We start from the raw sequence: 22066 nt of genomic DNA on the forward strand, positions 1-22066 counted from the left end.
CACAGTGTAGACTGACGTGCATGCTGCCACCAACTTTTGGCAGAACTACTCTACTCTCACATTCCTGTGGGCCTGCTGCCTGTGGGACTGCCTGGTAGGCCTACCAAACAAAATACTTTTCACAAAAACAGTTGGCTGAACACAGGAGTTGCATGAGGTGTGATTTATGCAGAAGTTTGTTGCGAATCTATGAGTATCACAAACTAACATGAATGAACATCTCAAACTAAAAGTAGTTTTGATGAGAGTGGTGAAGAGAAACCGTTTGATCAAAAAAAGTATGTATTACGCATAACTACATGTAATATAGTGACCAGGGAAACACAACTCAAAGTAATACTAATACATTTTACCCCTAACTTTTAGACCTAAATTTTACCCCTAACTTTTAGTCCTAACTTTTTGCACAAAACAAAAAAGATTTTTCCGGAGTCGATGGGGACTATGTGGAGGGTGGTGTACTAATGGTGTAATGATTTATATCAATCTTCCCTCTGTATGTCACCACCCTGGTGATGAGGGCCTCTCTGTCTCCGGAAAGGACAGGCGGGCCAGGCTAGGGCACGGGGAGGTTTTATGGAGTAAGCGTTTCCATGCTTGGTCAGCCAGGAGACAGCATGGTGCTGTGGACATCACTGAGCTACACTGTCGTAAATAAAAAAGGAGGAAGGAACCACTGTTTGGGTTTAGTCATACTGTCGTCTCGTTCCCAGCCCTGTCTTCATAGTAACGCCATAACCCTGCCAAGCGAGGCTAAAGTTTGTACCAGTAATACTCTTTTGGTAGTCAATGCTAGTTTATTTGATTTAGTAGGTTCAATAGTAGCGTGTTTATTGAAGTGATAATACCCTCGAAGCCGGTGTTTGGGGGATATATTGGCACGTTAGCAAACCGGCATTGAGGGCATTATCACTTCTATATAATGGGTTACCAACGTATTCAAATAATTATGGACATATTTTCATCCCCCAAAATAGTTTTTATGAATTTATTCATACTATTTCATCCTTCTACGAGATATAGTCCTGACACAAACCTAAGTCTGTTCGTTCTATCGGTTTGGTTGCCAGAGACACGACCCAGTCGCTAAGTCTTTTAGTACTGTATCTATGTACGCGACCCAGTCATTCATTCTAAATGTTCCAAATGCAAACGTTCTTATCCCTTGATTGCTAGATAACCAACTACGGCTAATTTACAGTCACGGCAAACAGTGCAACCAGAATAATTGCAAATGAGCTGCATTTGCATTTGTTTACACTGTTTTCTAGTGACATTTATTTGGATACATCCATAACAATGAGCTAATCTAGGTCCAACAGCAAGACAGCAAGGTTTATATCAAATCTCTGTAATTCCAGGTATGAAATGATTGTTAAAAGAATCGGCCCATAGATGAGTATAACCAGTATTAATTTAGGCTTGATTAGTTTTACTGTAGATATGTTCACATAACACTAAACAAAGACTTTTAAAGTGTCCCTCTGTCCTTTCCAGTGAATGAATTAGGGTCTTTCTATTTCACCAGAGTGGTAAAGCTGTAGAACACCTCCCTCACTGTGCCTATGGTCTGGTGAAAGACTGCTGGAATACTCATCATGTCTGTGATACAGTAAATCAGAGATTGTAATGTAGTTTGCAGACCTGAGTCAATGGGAGGTCACTGTGTGTGTGTGTGTGTGCTTGCCTGAAGGGGGTATATGTGTTTTGTGTATGAGTGTGAGTAGCCTACAAGTGTTTTTGTGTGTGTATTTGAGCACACTCGTGTATGTGTTTATATTTAATATATATTTGTGTGTATGCGTGGGATTGGCCTACACGTGTGTGGAGGGGTGTACTTGTGTATGTGTGTGAGTAGCCTATGTTTGTGTGTGTGTACACCAGTGCATGTCTGTTTATATTTATCTGTGTATGTGGTGAGCCTATATGTGTTACAGGTTAGCATAGTGATAAGAGCATCAGCAGTTATTTCCTACACTTGTCAAATTGCAGCAGTATGTTACTTGCTAATGTGGTCAGTCTGTTTTGCATTCCTTTCCTCCATATCTTCATTTATGTTACCAAGCTTAAAGTATGTGTAGTATACTGCATTAATAACACTGTTGATATGTATTAGCTCTGAGGACGTTCTTGAATATGTAGACCACAGTGTAAAGTTGTTGAATATGTAGACCACAGTGTAAAGAGTAGTTGAATATGTAGACCACAGTGTAAAGAGTAGTTGAATATGTAGACAACAGTGTAAAAAGTTGTTGAATATATAGACAACAGTGTAAAAAGTTGTTGAATATGTAGACCACAGTGTAAAGAGTTGTTGAATATGTAGACCACAGTGTAAAGAGTTGTTGAATATGTAGACCACAGTGTAAAGAGTAGTTGAATATGTAGACCACAGTGTAAAGAGGAGTTGAATATGTAGACCACAGTGTAAAGAGGAGTTGAATATGTAGACCACAGTGTAAAGAGGAGTTGAATATGTAGACCACAGTGTAAAGAGTAGTTGAATATGTAGACAACAGTGTAAAGAGTAGTTGAATATGTAGACTACAGTGTAAAGAGTAGTTGAATATGTAGACCACAGTGTAAAAGTAGTTGAATAGTAGACCACAGTGTAAAATGAATATGTAGACCACAGTGTAAAGAGTAGTTGAATATATAGACCACAGTGTAAAGAGTAGTTGAATATGTAGACCACAGTGTAAAGAGTTGTTGAATATGTAGACCACAGTGTAAAGAGTATTTGAATATGTAGACCACAGTGTAAAGAGTTGTTGAATATGTAGACCACAGTGTAAAGAGTATTTGAATATGTAGACCACAGTGTAAAGTAGTTGAATATGTAGACCACAGTGTAAAGAGTTGTTGAATATGTAGACCACAGTGTAAAGAGTAGTTGAATATGTAGACCACAGTGTAAAGAGTAGTTGAATATGTAGACCACAGTGTAAAGAGTAGTTGAATATGTAGACCACAGTGTAAAGAGTATTTGAATATGTAGACCACAGTGTAAAGTAGTTGAATATGTAGACCACAGTGTAAAGAGTTGTTGAATATGTAGACCACAGTGTAAAGAGTAGTTGAATATGTAGACCACAGTGTAAAAAGTTGTTGAATATGTAGACCACAGTGTAAAGAGTAGTTGAATATGTAGACCACAGTGTAAAGAGTAGTTGAATATGTAGACCACAGTGTAAAGAGTAGTTGAATATGTAGACCACAGTGTAAAGAGTAGTTGAATATGTAGACCACAGTGTAAAGTAGTTGAATATGTAGACCACAGTGTAAAGGAGTTGAATATGTAGACCACAGTGTAAAGGAGTTGAATATGTAGACCACAGTGTAAAGAGTTATTGAATATGTAGACCACAGTGTAAAGGAGTTGAATATGTAGACCACAGTGTAAAGAGTAGTTGAATATGTAGACCACAGTGTAAAGAGTAGTTGAATATGTAGACCACAGTGTAAAGTTGTTGAATATGTAGACCACAGTGTAAAGAGTTGTTGAATATGTAGACCACAGTGTAAAGAGTAGTTGAATATGTAGACCACAGTGTAAAGAGTAGTTGAATATGTAGACCACAGTGTAAAGAGTAGTTGAATATGTAGACCACAGTGTAAAGAGTAGTTGAATATGTAGACCACAGTGTAAAGAGTAGTTGAATATGTAGACCACAGTGTAAAGAGTAGTTGAATATGTAGACCACAGTGTAAAGAGTTGTTGAATATGTAGACCACAGTGTAAAGAGTAGTTGAATATGTAGACCACAGTGTAAAGAGTAGTTGAATATGTAGACCACAGTGTAAAGAGTAGTTGAATATGTAGACCACAGTGTAAAGAGTAGTTGAATATGTAGACCACAGTGTAAAGAGTAGTTGAATATGTAGACTACAGTGTAAAGTAGTTGAATATGTAGACCACAGTGTAAAGAGTAGTTGAATATGTAGACCACAGTGTAAAGTTGTTGAATATGTAGACCACAGTGTAAAATAGTTGAATATGTAGACCACAGTGTAAAGAGTAGTTGAATATGTAGACCACAGTGTAAAGAGTAGTTGAATATGTAGACCACAGTGTAAAGAGTAGTTGAATATGTAGACCACAGTGTAAAGAGTAGTTGAATATGTAGACCACCGTGTAAAGAGTAGTTGAATATGTAGACCACAGTGTAAAGAGTAGTTGAATATGTAGACCACAGTGTAAAGAGTAGTTGAATATGTAGACCACAGTGTAAAGGGTTGTTGAATATGTAGACCACAGTGTAAAGGGTTGTTGAATATGTAGACCACAGTGTAAAGAGTAGTTGAATATGTAGACCACAGTGTAAAGGGTTGTTGAATATGTAGACCACAGTGTAAAGAGTAGTTGAATATGTAGACCACAGTGTAAAGAGTAGTTGAATATGTAGACCACAGTGTAAAGTTGTTGAATATGTAGACCACAGTGTAAAGAGTAGTTGAATATGTAGACCACAGTGTAAAGAGTAGTTGAATATGTAGACCACAGTGTAAAGAGTAGTTGAATATGTAGACCACAGTGTAAAGAGTAGTTGAATATGTAGACCACAGTGTAAAGAGTTGTTGAATATGTAGACCACAGTGTAAAGAGTAGTTGAATATGTAGACCACAGTGTAAAGAGTAGTTGAATATGTAGACCACAGTGTAAAGAGTTGTTGAATATGTAGACCACAGTGTAAAGAGTAGTTGAATATGTAGACCACAGTGTAAAGAGTAGTTGAATATGTAGACCACAGTGTAAAGGGTTGTTGAATATGTAGACCACAGTGTAAAGGGTTGTTGAATATGTAGACCACAGTGTAAAGAGTAGTTGAATATGTAGACCACAGTGTAAAGGGTTGTTGAATATGTAGACCACAGTGTAAAGAGTAGTTGAATATGTAGACCACAGTGTAAAGAGTAGTTGAATATGTAGACCACAGTGTAAAGAGTAGTTGAATATGTAGACCACAGTGTAAAGTTGTTGAATATGTAGACCACAGTATAAAGAGTAGTTGAATATGAGACCACAGTGTAAAGATAAATATGTAGACCACCGTGGTATAGTTGAATATGTAGACCACAGTGTAAAGAGTAGTTGAATATGTAGACCACAGTGTTGATTAGTTGAATATTGCTGTAAAGGGTGCATGACTGCTGCACCACCAAGCCCACAATCCCTCAGTTTATCCCTAACCATGTTGCCCTGAGGCATTGAAACTTACCCCCAGAACAGAGTCTCTTCAGCAGACACTGGCTAACATGTTCTAGTGAATGGATGGATAGATAACCGACCTGCTAGACAGAGAGCAGGGGGTTCCTGTTTAGAAGCTTGACAGAGAGTCTCTGTAACAAAGCCGTGGATAAAGTAAATAAAGAGGAAGAGATGTCTTTCTAACCCAAGTCTATATGTAACCATTACTCAGCATATTAAGATGGTAAGCTGATATGAAGCTAAATTGAATGACCTGAGAAGTGGATGTATGGGGTGGTTGTGACCCTAATGAGTCGATTGGTCTGATCTTTCTACATATGTTTAATTTCTTATTCAGTGTTATAGTCTGTCTTCTCCCAGGGTCCTGACTGTAGCAATGCAATCAATATGTATATTCTTAGAATAATGCCTGCTAGCTCAATGCAGCTATTCTAGCTCAAATCAATGCTAATTCATTATAGATTTCTTTGTTCAGCTCTTAGCCTCCTACCTCCCCAGGCCAACCAATGGCCATGTCTTCTCAGTAACGAGACACTTTACTGCATGGTCTGTGTGGATATTCTGGTTTGAGCTGTCATTTGTCTGGTCTAGATGATATCAGGGCTTGATTTATGTGGCCTTTACAGATGAAGATATATCCATCCCTAGTCTCTCTGGTTGATTTTAAACTCCACCAATTAAAGGGATGGTCCAGATGGATTTAACAAAAACCAAAGTGTAGATTTCAGTCACTCCTTGTCCATAGACTGCTTTCAAGGTAAGGGAGTAAACATGTCAATATGTCAAATCGCTGAACTATCCATGTGATACAGTTCTGCTACTTTCAGTGGGATAGATCATAGACACAGTTTCTATTTGGTGTACTGTATACCAGCGGTAGCATTTACAGTAAAGCAGCGGCTTGGTACAGTAATGTGCAGGGTATAGTAAGGTATTCTTTCAGTGGGTTACAACAGTATTAGGTAATAGATGTGTGTGTGTGAGGGGGTTAATTGATCCCAATGAGCATTACTGTAGGTTGTTGGCCCAGACTCCGGTAAGAGGAGAGTGCCCTCTGGGGAAGATGGTGTGTGTGTGTGTGCCTGTACGTGCACACGTGTGAGTGGGGAGGACCTAAGTTTCTGTAGCCATCCTGCCGGCTCAGCAGTATCACAACCCTCTAAATGGTGAGCTAATGATCACTTCACTATCCGAACCCTCTAAATGGTGAGCTAATGATCACTTCACTATCACAACCCTCTAAATGGTGAGCTAATGATCACTTCACTATCCGAACCCTCTAAATGGTGAGCTAATGATCACTTCACTATCACAACCCTCTAAATGGTGAGCTAATGATCACTTCACTATCCGAACCCTCTAAATGGTGAGCTAATGATCACTTCACTATCACAACCCTCTAAATGGTGAGCTAATGATCACGTCACTATCAGAACCCTCTAAATGGTGAGCTAATGATCACTTCACTATCAGAACCCTCTAAATGGTGAGCTAATGATCACGTCACTATCAGATCCCTCTAAATGGTGAGCTAATGATCACTTCACTATCAGATCCCTCTAAATGGTGAGCTAATGATCACTTCACTATCAGATCCCTCTAAATGGTGAGCTAATGATCACTTCACTATCCGAACCCTCTAAATGGTGAGCTAATGATTACTTCACTATCAGATCCCTCTAAATGGTGAGCTAATGATCACTTCACTATCACAACCCTCTAAATGGTGAGCTAATGATCACTTCACTATCCGAACCCTCTAAATGGTGAGCTAATGATCACTTCACTATCACAACCCTCTAAATGGTGAGCTAATGATCACTTCACTATCAGAACCCTCTAAATGGTGAGCTAATGATCACTTCACTATCAGATCCCTCTAAATGGTGAGCTAATGATCACTTCACTATCACAACACTCTAAATGGTGAACTAATGATCACTTCACTATCACAACCCTCTAAATGGTGAGCTAATGATCACTTCACTATCAGATCCCTCTAAATGGTGAGCTAATGATCACTTCACTATCAGAACCCTCTAAATGGTGAGCTAATGATCACTTCACTATCAGATCCCTCTAAATGGTGAGCTAATGATCACTTCACTATCACAACCCTCTAAATGGTGAGCTAATGATCACTCCACTATCAGAACCCTCTAAATGGTGAGCTAATGATCACTCCACTATCAGAACCCTCTAAATGGTGAGCTAATGATCACGTCACTATCAGAACCCTATAAATGGTGAGCTAATGATCACTTCCCAACACACTTTAGGTCTGTCTTTTGTTAAGTGCTGGGAAAATCTAGTGCAGGGACCACCACTCCACTGGATTAAAGGGAACTGTGTGTTATTACAGATGTAGGGATAGGTCTATGGAGAATATTGGCTGTTATTTCTTTCCACAGTAAATGATGGTGTTACGATTGGTAGGCTGTGTTTCCCAAAAGGTGGATCAGGAAGATCAATATGGGGTTCTCTTGCACCTGATTCGTTGTTGCTGAACGCTAGATTGCGTCTACGAACAGTTTTTGCTTATTGGGTCTCAAGAACATTTGAATGGCTTTAAGTCTGTCACAGTGCCAAGAAAACCCTTGAAACCACAGCTGTATGGGATAGTGCATTTTGGTTTTGGAATAATGTCAGTAAACTCTCCACTCCTCTCTCTCCTCCAACATACTAGTTGACTGGTGGGTATTACATGTTTGAGACATCAACAGACCTATCACCTCCTGCTGTTACCATAACAAATGCTGGAATTCAGGAAACAGGAAGTGGTGTGTTCTAACAGGGGTAGGATCTAACAGGCCCTCTCCCTGGAAACAGCCACAGGCAGAGGTGTGGTGTGTATGAGTGAGTTAGGTCTACTTGTGATGTTTGTTGTGCAGGGTAGTCCAGGGTGAGTTTCCTGAAGGCTTTCTTTCTCTCGTCGACCCAGGCCCAGACCACTCATAGCATAGCAGAAAGTATTTTGTTGCTGTAGGGCTGCCGGCTGCGTTGTCTAGAGAAATAAAGTGCAACGTTAGCTATGACGTTACCTATGACTTGCCCCTAATCAGTAAGACAGGCTAGTCTTCATTACCTGTCGTAGTATTGGCTCAGAGATGGAGAAGTGGAGAGAGACACTGTTTACCCGGACAATCTCTGTTCGTTCTCTTTCCACTGCAACTTTACTCTTGCTAAGTTGAAATGAAGTGCAGTGGAGTTGCAGGCTTACAGCACCACTACAGCACCACTACAGCACCACTACAGTACCACTACAGTACCACTACAGTACCACTACAGCACCACTACAGCACCACTACAGCACCACTACAGCACCACTACAGCACCACTACAGCACCACTACAGCACCACTACAGTACCACTACAGCACCACTACAGCACCACTACAGCACCACTACAGTACCACTACAGTACCACTACAGTACCACTACAGCACCACTACAGCACCACTACAGCACCACTACAGCACCACTACAGCACCACTACAGCACCACAATAGTTCACATATTAAGTCCTTCAGTAACTCCTGGAATTGCATAGTTGTTTTAATCAGTAGAGAAGTCTTATAAACTGTGAGAGAGTGTGATCTAACACAACTCTGACACAGGACCTGGTACTACAGTTGGGCTCAGTTGGCCTTTCCATACCATACGATATCTTAAATACCACCATGTTGCAGGTAGAAATGCAAAGTATAGAACTGACACCATTCTCTATTCTTTACAACAGAGAAGTGTTTCTGTAGCCTGGTTGAACCAGACTGAACGCTGCACTCACCATTGTTTCTGGTGAGCGCACAGTTCAGTCAGTTTTAACCAGGCTAGCATTTCTGATCTACACACTACACTTCTATTGGAACTCTCTGTAATGAATACGCCCTATTATGTCTGCCTATCTGACCTTTGACCTCTTGTGTGTTTTCCTCCACAGAGCCGAGAAGACTGAGGTGCTGAGTGATGACCTTCTACAGGTGAATATTAGTATTCTGTCTCCTGCTTCCACTTTATACTCAGTCACAGCAGCCTTAGACACTGTCAAGTCAACTGCAACCATTAACATACAGTATGACTTGTGTTTACTGGGTGTAACGTGATGACTTGTGTTGACTAGATGGAACATGTGAGGACTTGTGTTGACTGGCTGGAACATGTCTTTGACTAGATGGAACATGTGATGACTTGTGTTGACTAGATGGAACATGTGATGACTTGTGTTGACTAGATGGAACATGTGATGACTTGTGTTGACTAGATGGAACATGTGATGACTTGTGTTGACTAGATGGAACATGTGATGACTTGTGTTGACTGGATGGAACATGTGATGACTTGTGTTGACTGGATGGAACATGTGATGACTTGTGTTGACTAGATGGAACATGTGATGACTTGTGTTGACTGGATGGAACATGTGATGACTTGTGTTGACTGGATGGAACATGTGATGACTTGTGTTGACTAGATGGAACATGTGATGACTTGTGTTGACTGGATGGAACATGTGATGACTTGTGTTGACTAGATGGAACATGTGATGACTTGTGTTGACTAGATGGAACATGTGATGACTTGTGTTGACTGGATGGAACACTTGTGTTGACTAGATGGAACATGTGATGACTTGTGTTGACTAGATGGAACATGTGATGACTTGTGTTGACTAGATGGAACATGACTGATGAACATTGTGTTGACTAGATGGAACATGTGATGACTTGTGTTGACTAGATGGAACATGTGATGACTTGTGTTGACTAGATGGAACATGTGATGACTTGTGTTGACTAGATGGAACATGTGATGACTTGTGTTGACTAGATGGAACATGTGATGACTTGTGTTGACTAGATGGAACATGTGATGACTTGTGTTGACTAGATGGAACATGTGATGACTTGTGTTGACTAGATGGAACATGTGATGACTTGTGTTGACTAGATGGAACATGTGATGACTTGTGTTGACTAGATGGAACATGTGATGACTTGTGTTGACTAGATGGAACATGTGATGACTTGTGTTGACTAGATGGAACATGTGATGACTTGTGTTGACTAGATGGAACATGTGATGACTTGTGTTGACTAGATGGAACATGTGATGACTTGTGTTGACTAGATGGAACATGTGATGACTTGTGTTGACTAGATGGAACATGTGATGACTTGTGTTGACTAGATGGAACATGTGATGACTTGTGTTGACTAGATGGAACATGTGATGACTTGTGTTGACTAGATGGAACATGTGATGACTTGTGTTGACTAGATGGAACATGTGATGACTTGTGTTGACTAGATGGAACATGTGATGACTTGTGTTGACTGGATGGAACATGAACATGTGATGACTTGTGTTGACTAGATGATGACTTGTGTTGACTAGATGGAACATGTGATGACTTGTGTTGACTGGATGGAACATGTGATGACTTGTGTTGACTAGATGGAACATGTGATGACTTGACTTGTGTTGACTAGATGGAACATGTGATGACTTGTGTTGACTAGATGGAACATGTGATGACTTGTGTTGACTAGATGGAACATGTGATGACTTGTGTTGACTAGATGGAACATGTGATGACTGTGTGTTGACTGAGATGGAACATGTGATGACTTGTGTGTTAACTGATGAGACTGGATGGAACATGTGATGACTTGTGTTGACTGAGATGGAACATGTGATGACTTATGTTGACTGAGATGGAACATGACAGATGACTTGTGTTGACTGAGATGGAACATGTGATGACTTGTGTTAACTGAGATGGAACATGTGATGAGTTGTGTTAACTGAGAGGAACATGTGATGAGAGTATGTTAACTGAGAGGAACATGAGAGAGAGGGTTAACTGAGAGGAACATGTGATGACTTGAGTTGAGAGGGTTAACTGAGAGGAGGAAGAGTGTATTTTAACTGAGAGGAGGAGACGATGTGTTGACCTGAGAGGAACATGTGAGACTTGTGTTGAGAGAGAAAGGATGTTAACTGAGAGGAGATGTGATGACTTGTGTTGACTAGATGGAGATGTGAGACTTGGGTTAACTGAGAGAGGAGGAGAGAGAGGGTTAACTGAGATGGAAGAGTGAGACTTGGGTTAACTGAGAGGAGGAGAGAGAGTGTATGTTAACTGAGAGGAGGAGAGAGAGAGTGAGATAGTATGTTAACTGAGAGGAGAGAGAGAATGTTAACTGAGAGGAGAGAGAGAGTATGTTAACTGAGAGGAGAGAGAGTGTATGTTAACTGAGAGGAGGAGGAGAGCGAGGGTTAACTGAGAGGAGGAGAGAAGAGGGTTAACTGAGAAGAGGAGAGAGAGAGAGGGTTAACTGAGAGGAGGAGAGAGAGAGAGGGTTAACTGAGAGGAGGAGAGAGAGAGGGTTACCTGAGAGGAGGAGAGAGAGAGGGTTACCTGAGAGGATGAGAGAGAGAGCGTGAAAGAAAGTGAGTCTCCATGCTCTATTGAATAGACATTGTCTTTAAGAGAGGGAAGGAGTGTGTTACAAGTGGAGCAGAGGAAGTGAAAGAGGGAGTGAGTGCCAGACAACTCTACACACCTCTCTCAGCTCTTCATAAAAATGACTGAGTCACACTTTTAGTGAACTGTGAACCTAAGCTTGTCTTAATATTCACACAGCATAAGCACCTGGTTAACAGTGACAGTTTCTAGGGCTGAGTAGACAAACAGAACAGGAATGGATAGGGATGCTGAAACTACATAGATAGTGGACAATGTATAGAATCTGTACTTACTGGTTATTATTTCTAGGGCTGAGTAGACAAACAGAACAGGAATGGATAGGGATGCTGAAACTACATAGATAGTGGACAATGTATAGAATCTGTACTTACTGGTTATTATCACAATGCACTATGGGATTTTAGGCCGACTTCATAGTCTGAGTTGAAAGGTATTGACTATAAATAAGAGACTGCATCTCAATAGTCAGGAATGGCTTCCTCTCCTCCACTCCTCTGCTCTTATCTTCATAATCACAAACTGAAATAACATAACAGGTAAAAGTGATATGGAAAGGAAAGTGAAATCCAATCTTTCACATATGAATGACCATGATGGAGGTACTTACTGTAAATTGAAACACATCCTAACTCCCTGCTATGCTGACTGACTCTTCCTTGGTGAGAATGCAGTAAGAAGCTGTTTACATGTATTGAAACACATCCTAACCCCCTGCTATGCTGACTGACTCTTCCTTGGTGAGAATGCAGTAAGAAGCTGTTTACATGTATTGAAACACATCCTAACCCCCTGCTATGCTGACTGACTCTTCCTTGGTGAGAATGCAGTAAGAAGCTGTTTACATGTATTGAAACACATCCTAACTCCCTGCTATGCTGACTGACTCTTCCTTGGTGAGAATGCAGTAAGAAGCTGTTTACATGTATTGAAACACATCCCAACTCCCTGCTATGCTGACTGACTCTTCCTTGGTCAGAATGCAGTAAGAAGCTGTTTACATGTATTGAAACACATCCTAACTCCCTGCTATGCTGACTGACTCTTCCTTGGTGAGAATGCAGTAAGAAGCTGTTTACATGTATTGAAACACATCCTAACTCCCTGCTATACTGACTGACTCTTCCTTGGTCAGAATGCAGTAAGAAGCTGTTTACATGTATTGAAACACATCCTAACTCCCTGCTATGCTGACTGACTCTTCCTTGGTGAGAATGCAGTAAGAAGCTGTTTACATGTATTGAAACACATCCTAACTCCCTGCTATACTGACTGACTCTTCCTTGGTGAGAATGCAGTAAGAAGCTGTTTACATGTATTGAAACACATCCTAACTCCCTGCTATACTGACTGACTCTTCCTTGGTGAGAATGCAGTAAGAAGCTGTTTACATGTATTGAAACACATCCTAACTCCCTGCTATACTGACTGACTCTTCCTTGGTGAGAATGCAGTAAGAAGCTGTTTACATGTATTGAAACACATCCTAACTCCCTGCTATGCTGACTGACTCTTCCTTGGTGAGAATGCAGTAAGAAGCTGTTTACATGTATTGAAACACATCCTAACTCCCTGCTATACTGACTGACTCTTCCTTGGTGAGAATGCAGTAAGAAGCTGTTTACATGTATTGAAACACATCCTAACTCCCTGCTATACTGACTGACTCTTCCTTGGTGAGAATGCAGTAAGAAGCTGTTTACATGTATTGAAACACATCCTAACTCCCTGCTATGCTGACTGACTCTTCCTTGGTGAGAATGCAGTAAGAAGCTGTTTACATGTATTGAAACACATCCTAACTCCCTGCTATACTGACTGACTCTTCCTTGGTGAGAATGCAGTAAGAAGCTGTTTACATGTATTGAAACACATCCTAACTCCCTGCTATACTGACTGACTCTTCCTTGGTGAGAATGCAGTAAGAAGCTGTTTACATGTATTGAAACACATCCTAACTCCCTGCTATACTGACTGACTCTTCCTTGGTGAGAATGCAGTAAGAAGCTGTTTACATGTATTGAAACACATCCTAACTCCCTGCTATACTGACTGACTCTTCCTTGGTGAGAATGCAGTAAGAAGCTGTTTACATGTATTGAAACACATCCTAACTCCCTGCTATGCTGACTGACTCTTCCTTGGTGAGAATGCAGTAAGAAGCTGTTTACATGTATTGAAACACAGCCTTTAACTCCCTCAAGACTCTCCCCTGGGAAGAATTCAGGAGATAGGGATTCCCTCCCACAAGTTCTCCCTCAGCTAAACTTTGCTCCTGCAGAAGTGCTTTGTGCTGCCCAAGACACTCCTACTATCTATTTCCCCCGCTCACTGGAATGTGCTTCACTAGTTGAATGCTAATGTCTCTCTAAGCGTGAGGGCAATCCAAGTCAGGGCTATGGTTCGTATCACATGGATGACAGTCTAGTTCCTTTCTGGAGCCTGGTGGGTTTTATACAGGCATTTTCACCCTTGAAGGGTATTGCCTGCATATACAAACGCAAGTATGCCTACATGTACACACAAACACACACATTATGTTCTTCTACCCTCGTGGGGACCTAAAATAATTTTTATTCAAAATCCTTTTTTTCCTAACCCTTACCATAACCCTAACCTGTAACATTAACACTAAACCTAACTCCAAACCCTTAACCTAACCTGTAACACGAACCCTAAACCTAACTCCGAACCGTTAGCCTAAACCTAACCTGTAACACTAACCCTAAACCTAACTCCGAACCCTTAACCTAACCCTAACCTGTAACACTAACCCTAAACCTAACTCCGAACCCTTAACCTAACCCTAACCTGTAACACTAACCCTAAACCTAACTCCGAACCCTTAACCTAACCTTAACCTGTAACACTAACCCTAAACCTAACTCCGAACCCATAACCTAACCCTAACCTGTAACACTAACCCTTAACCTATCTCCGAACCCTTAACCTAACCCTAAACCTAACTCCGAACCCTTAACCTAACCCTAACCTGTAACACTAACCCTAAACCTAACTCCGAACCCATAACCTAACCCTAACCTGTAACACTAACCCTTAACCTATCTCCGAACCCTTAACCTAACCCTAACCCTAAACCTAACTCCGAACCCTTAACCTAACCCTAAACCTAACTCCGAACCCTTAACCTAACCCTAACCTGTAACACTAACCCTAAACCCATCTCCGAACCCTTACCCTAACCCTAACCCTAAACCTAACCTGTAACACTAACACTAAACCTAACTCCGAACCCTTAACCTAACCCTAACCTGTAACACTAACCCTATACCCATCTCTGAACCCTTAACCTAACCCTAACCCTAAACCTAACCTGTAACACTAAACCTACACCTAACTCTGAACCCTTAACCTAACCCTAACCTGTAACACTAAACCTAAACCTAACTCTGAACCCTTAACCTAACCCTAACCTGTAACACTAACCCTAACCTAACCTTAACCTGTAACACTAACCTTAAACCTAACTCCGAACCCATAACCTAACCCTAACCTAACTAACCTTAACCCTAAACCTAACTCCGAACCCATAACCTAACCCTAACCTGTAACACTAACCCTTAACCTATCTCCGAACCCTTAACCTAACCCTAACCTGTAACACTAACCCTTAACCTAACTCTGAACCCTTAACCTAACCCTAAACCTAACTCCGAACCCTTAACCTAACCCTAACCTGTAACACTAACCCTAAACCCATCTCCGAACCCTTAACCTAACCGTAACACTAAACCTACACCTAACTCTGAACCCTTAACCTAACCCTAACCTGTAACACTAAACCTAACTCTGAACCCTTAACCTAACCCTAACCTGTAACACTAAACCTAACCCTAACCTGTAACACTAACCCTAAACCTAACTCTGAACCCTTAACCTAACCCTAACCTGTAACACTAACCCTAAACCTAACTCTGAACCCTTAACCTAACCCTAACCTGTAACACTAACCCTAAACCTAACTCCGAACCCATAGCTTAACCCTAACCTGTAACACTAACCCTTAACCTGTAACACTAACCCTAACCTGTAACACTAACCCTAACTCCGAACCCTTAACCTAACCCTAACCTGTAACACTAAACCTAACTCCGAACCCTTAACCTAACCCTAACCTGTAACACTAACCCTAAACCTAACTCCGAACCCTTAACCTAACCCCTAAGCTTAAATAACCTTTGTCCCCAACTTTTGGGGATATTTGTCTTGCCCATTCACCCTCTGAATGACACACATACACAATCCATGTCGAATTGTCTCAAGGCTTAAAAATCCTTCTTTAACCCGTCTTCTCCTCTTCATCTACACTGATTGAAGTGGATTTAACAAGTGACATCAATAAGGTATCATAGCTATTTCACCTGGTCAGTCTGTGTCATGGAAAGAGCAGGTGTTCATAATGTTTTGTACACTCAGTGTATACAGGCATGTCTATACACATATGCCTGCATATACAAACACAGGCATACACATAAACAATGACACCGTAAACAAAGAGACAGATGGCAGACACATTCAATTAATTTCAACAGATACAGTATAATATACAGATTTAACCCACAGTTTGCTGTTGTGGGTGGATAGCTCAATATATCAAGAGAGACCAGGTACTATAATTCAATATATCAAGAGAGACCAGGTACTACTACTCAGTATGTCCAGGGAGACCAGGTACTACTACTCAGTATGTCCAGGGAGACCAGGTACTATAATTCAATATATCAAGAGAGACCAGGTACTACTACTCAATTTGTCAAGAGAGACCAGGTACTGTAGCTCAATGTGTCAAGAGAGACCAGGTACTGTAGCTCAATATGTCAAGAGAGACCAGGTACTACTACTCAGTATGTCCAGGGAGACCAGGTACTACTACTCAGTATGTCCAGGGAGACCAGGTACTGTAGTTCAATATATAAAGAGAGACCAGGTACTACTACTCAATATTTCAAGAGAGACCAGGTACTATAACTGAACATGTCAAGAGAGACCAGGTACTGTAGCTCTATGTCCAGAGAGACCAGGTACTGTAGCTCAATATGTCAAGAGAGACCAGGTACTGTAGCTCAATGTGTCAAGAGAGACCAGGTACTGTAGCTCAATATGTCAAGAGAGTCCAGGTACTGTAGCTCAATATGTCAAGAGAGACCAGGTACTACTTCTCAATATGTCGAAGAGAGACCAGGTACTGTAGGTCAATATGTCAAGAGAGTCCAGGTAGTGTAGCTCAATATGTCAAGAGAGACCAGGTACTGTAGCTCAATGTGTCAAGAGAGACCAGGTACTGTAGCTCAATATGTCTAAAGAGACCAGGTACTATAACTCAATTTGTCAAGAGAGACCAGGTACTGTAGTGATATATGCCAAGAGAGAGCAGGTACTATAACTCAATTTGTCTAGAGAAACCAGGTACTATAACTCAGTGTGTCTAAAGAGACCAGGTACTGTAGCTCAAGTAGCTCAATATATCAAGAGAGACCAGGTACTATAATTCAATATATCAAGAGAGACCAGGTACTATAATTCAATATATCAAGAGAGACCAGGTACTACTACTCAATTTGTCAAGAGAGACCAGGTACTGTAGCTCAATGTGTCAAGAGAGACCAGGTACTACTACTCAATATGTCAAGAGAGACCAGGTACTACTACTCAGTATGTCCAGGGAGACCAGGTACTGTAGTTCAATATGTCAAGAGAGACCAGGTACAGTATCTCAATATATAAAGAGAGACCAGGTACTACTACTCAATATTTCAAGAGAGACCAGGTACTACTACTCAATATTTCAAGAGAGACCAGGTACTGTAACTCAATATGTCAAGAGAGACCAGGTACTACTACTCAATATTTCAAGAGAGACCAGGTACTGTAGCTCTATGTCCAGAGAGACCAGGTACTGTAGCTCAATATGTCAAGAGAGACCAGGTACTACTACTCAATATGTCAAGAGAGACCAGGTACTATAACTCAATATGTCAAGAGAGACCAGGTACTGTAACTCAATATGTCAAGAGAGACCAGGTACTGTAGCTCAATATGTCAAGAGAGACCAGGTACTGTAGCTCAATATGTCAAGAGAGACCAGGTACTGTAGCTCAATATGTCAAGAGAGACCAGGTACTACTACTCAGTATGTCCAGGGAGACCAGGTACTGTAGTTCAATATATAAAGAGAGACCAGGTACTACTACTCAATATTTCAAGAGAGACCAGGTACTATAACTGAACATGTCAAGAGAGACCAGGTACTGTAGCTCTATGTCCAGAGAGACCAGGTACTGTAGCTCAATATGTCAAGAGAGACCAGGTACTACTTCTCAATATGTCGAAGAGAGACCAGGTACTGTAGGTCAATATGTCAAGAGAGTCCAGGTACTGTAGCTCAATATGTCAAGAGAGACCAGGTACTACTACTCAATGTGTCAAGAGAGACCAGGTACTGTAGCTCAATATGTCTAAAGAGACCAGGTACTATAACTCAATTTGTCAAGAGAGACCAGGTACTGTAGTGATATATGCCAAGAGAGACCAGGTACTACTTCTCAATATGTCAAAAGAGACCAGGTACTGTAGCTCAATGTGTCAAGAGAGACCAGGTACTGTAGCTCAATATGTCTAAAGAGAGCAGGTACTATAACTCAATTTGTCTAGAGAAACCAGGTACTATAACTCAGTGTGTCTAAAGAGACCGGGTACTGTAGCTCAATATGTCAAGAGAGACCAGGTACTGTAGCTCAATATATCAAGAGAGACCAGGTACTATAATTCAATATATCAAGAGAGACCAGGTACTATAATTCAATATATCAAGAGAGACCAGGTACTACTACTCAATTTGTCAAGAGAGACCAGGTACTGTAGCTCAATATGTCAAGAGAGACCAGGTACTACTACTCAATATGTCAAGAGAGACCAGGTACTACTACTCAATATTTCAAGAGAGACCAGGTACTATAACTCAATATGTCCAGAGAGACCAGGTACAGTATCTCAATATATAAAGAGAGACCAGGTACTACTACTCAATATTTCAAGAGAGACCAGGTACTACTACTCAATATTTCAAGAGAGACCAGGTACTGTAACTCAATATGTCAAGAGAGACCAGGTACTACTACTCAATATTTCAAGAGAGACCAGGTACTGTAGCTCTATGTCCAGAGAGACCAGGTACTGTAGCTCAATATGTCAAGAGAGACCAGGTACTACTACTCAATATTTCAAGAGAGACCAGGTACTATAACTCAATATGTCAAGAGAGACCAGGTACTGTAGCTCAATGTCCAGAGAGACCAGGTACTGTAGGTCAATATGTCAAGAGAGACCAGGTACTGTAGCTCTATGTCCAGAGAGACCAGGTACTGTAGCTCAATATGTCAAGAGAGACCAGGTACTACTACTCAATATTTCAAGAGAGACCAGGTACTATAACTCAATATGTCAAGAGAGACCAGGTACTGTAGCTCAATGTCCAGAGAGACCAGGTACTGTGGGTCAATATGTCAAGAGAGACCAGGTACTGTAGCTCTATGTCCAGAGAGACCAGGTACTGTAGCTCAATATGTCAAGAGAGACCAGGTACTGTAGCTCTATGTCCAGAGAGACCAGGTACTGTAGCTCAATATGTCAAGAGAGACCAGGTACTACTACTCAATATTTCAAGAGAGACCAGGTACTATAACTCAATATGTCAAGAGAGACCAGGTACTGTAGCTCAATGTCCAGAGAGACCAGGTACTGTAGGTCAATATGTCAAGAGAGACCAGGTACTGTAGCTCAATATGTCAAGAGAGACCAGGTACTGTAGCTCAATATGTCAAGAGAGACCAGGTACTACTACTCAATATTTCAAGAGAGACCAGGTACTATAACTCAATATGTCAAGAGAGACCAGGTACTGTAGCTCAATATGTCAAGAGAGACCAGGTACTGTAGGTCAATATGTCAAGAGAGTCCAGGTAGTGTAGCTCTATGTCCAGAGAGACCAGGTACTGTAGGTCAATATGTCAAGAGAGACCAGGTACTGTAGCTCTATGTCCAGAGAGACCAGGTACTGTAGCTCAATATGTCAAGAGAGACCAGGTACTGTAGGTCAATATGTCAAGAGAGTCCAGGTAGTGTAGCTCAATATGTCTAAAGAGACCAGGTACTATAACTCAATTTGTCAAGAGAGACCAGGTACTGTAGTGATATATGCCAAGAGAGAGCAGGTACTATAACTCAGTGTGTCTAAAGAGACCGGGTACTATAACTAAATTTGTCAAGAGAGACCAGGTATTACTACTCAATATGTCAAGAGAGACCAGGTACTACTACTCAGTATGTCCAGAGAGACCAGGTACTGTAGCTCAATATGTCAAGAGAGACCAGGTACTGTAACTCAATATGTCAATAGAGACCAGGTACTATAATTAAATATATCAAGAGAGACCATGTACTACTACTCAATTTGTCAAGAGAGACCAGGTACTGTAGTTCAATATGTCAATAGAGACCAGGTACTACTAATTCAATATGTCAAGAGAGACCAGGTACTGTAGTTCAATATGTCAAGAGAGACCAGGTACTACTAGCTCAATATGTCAAGAGAGACCAGGTACTGTAGTTCAATATGTCAAGAGAGACCAGGTACTACTACTCAATATGTCAAGAGAGACCAGGTACTGTAGTTCAATTTGTCAAGAGAGACCAGGTATTGCTACTCAATATGTCAAGAGAGACCAGGTACTGTAGCTCAATGTGTCAAGAGAGACCAGGTACTACTACTCAATATGTCAAGAGAGACCAGGTACTACTACTCAATATGTCAAGAGAGACCAGGTACTATAACTCAATATGTCAAGAGAGACCAGGTACTGTAGGTCAATATGTCAAGAGAGACCAGGTACTGTAGCTCAATATGTCAAGAGAGACCAGGTACTGTAGCTCAATATGTCAAGAGAGACCAGGTACTACTACTCAATATGTCAAGAGAGACCAGGTACTGTAACTCAATATGTCAAGAGAGACCAGGTACTGTAGCTCAATATGTCAAGAGAGACCAGGTACTGTAGCTCAATGTGTCAAGAGAGACCAGGTACTGTAACTCAATATGTCAAGAGAGACCAGGTACTGTAGCTCAATATGTCAAGAGAGACCAGGTACTGTAGCTCAATATGTCAAGAGAGACCAGGTACTGTAGCTCAATATGTCAAGAGAGACCAGGTACTGTAACTCAATATGTCAAGAGAGACCAGGTACTGTAGCTCAATATGCCAAGAAAGACGAGGTACTGTAGATCAATGTGTCAAGAGAGACTAGGTATTGTAGATCAATGTGTCAAGAGAGACTAGGTATTGTAGCAAATGGCATGCAGACATCTTGTAAACGTCTAGTTTACCACAGATGATTAATTCATAATGTTAGCCTTATCCATCTGGCAAGTAACAAGTTCCAGGTGTGTCTGCTTGCAATGTGTTTTATTACCCAACTCCAGAAAGGATAGCCCTCCCTACACCATAGGGTTTAGTCTATAGATACAGTCACAGTTTCCTTGTTCTATTATGGTCTAACAAGGCACAGCTCAGTTTAGTTTAATCCACTTTATTTATCTCCAAGGGGTAGATATTAGTGTGCAGATCACGTTCAATAACATGATACATCACCAACTTTCCTCAACATGCACTGAATGTTAGTTTAGCCTGTTGAAATGTGGCACTTTAGTTATGCAGGGCCTCTGTGTATTTAAATGGCTAAGTAGTCATGTTGTTTGGACATGTTTGAATCAGTAACAGGAGAGGAGCTGGCGTTGTCAGACCGGCCTGTGTCTGTTGGACTGGACTGACACCTGGGAAAAAGATGTTGGGGAAGGCGAGGTCAGTACAGGTGCATCAAAGTAGGGACCGAGAGACTGAAAAACAGATTCCATCTCAAGGCCATCAGACTGTTAAATAGCCATCACTAGCCGGCTACCACCCGGTTACTCAACCCTGCAGCTTAGAGGCTGCTGCCCTAGACATGGAATCACTGGTCACTTCACTTTTTGATTTCACCTTTATTTAACCAGGTAGGCCAGTTGAGAACAAGTTCTCATTTACAACTGCGACGCGACCAAGATAAAGCAAAGCAGTGCGACACAGACAACACAGAGTTACATATGGAGTAAACAAACGTACAGTCAATAACACAATAGAAAAAAATCTATATACAATATACAATGTGTGTGTAATAATGGAACACTAGTCCCTTGAATAATGTTTACATACTGCTTTACTCATCTCATAAGAATATACTGTATTCTATTGTACTGTATTTTAGTCAATGCCACTCTGACATTGCTCATCCTAATATTTATATATTTCTTAATGCCA

This window comes from Oncorhynchus keta, unplaced genomic scaffold, assembly GCF_023373465.1.
Source record: "Oncorhynchus keta strain PuntledgeMale-10-30-2019 unplaced genomic scaffold, Oket_V2 Un_contig_17873_pilon_pilon, whole genome shotgun sequence".
In the NCBI taxonomy this organism is placed as follows: domain Eukaryota; kingdom Metazoa; phylum Chordata; class Actinopteri; order Salmoniformes; family Salmonidae; genus Oncorhynchus; species Oncorhynchus keta.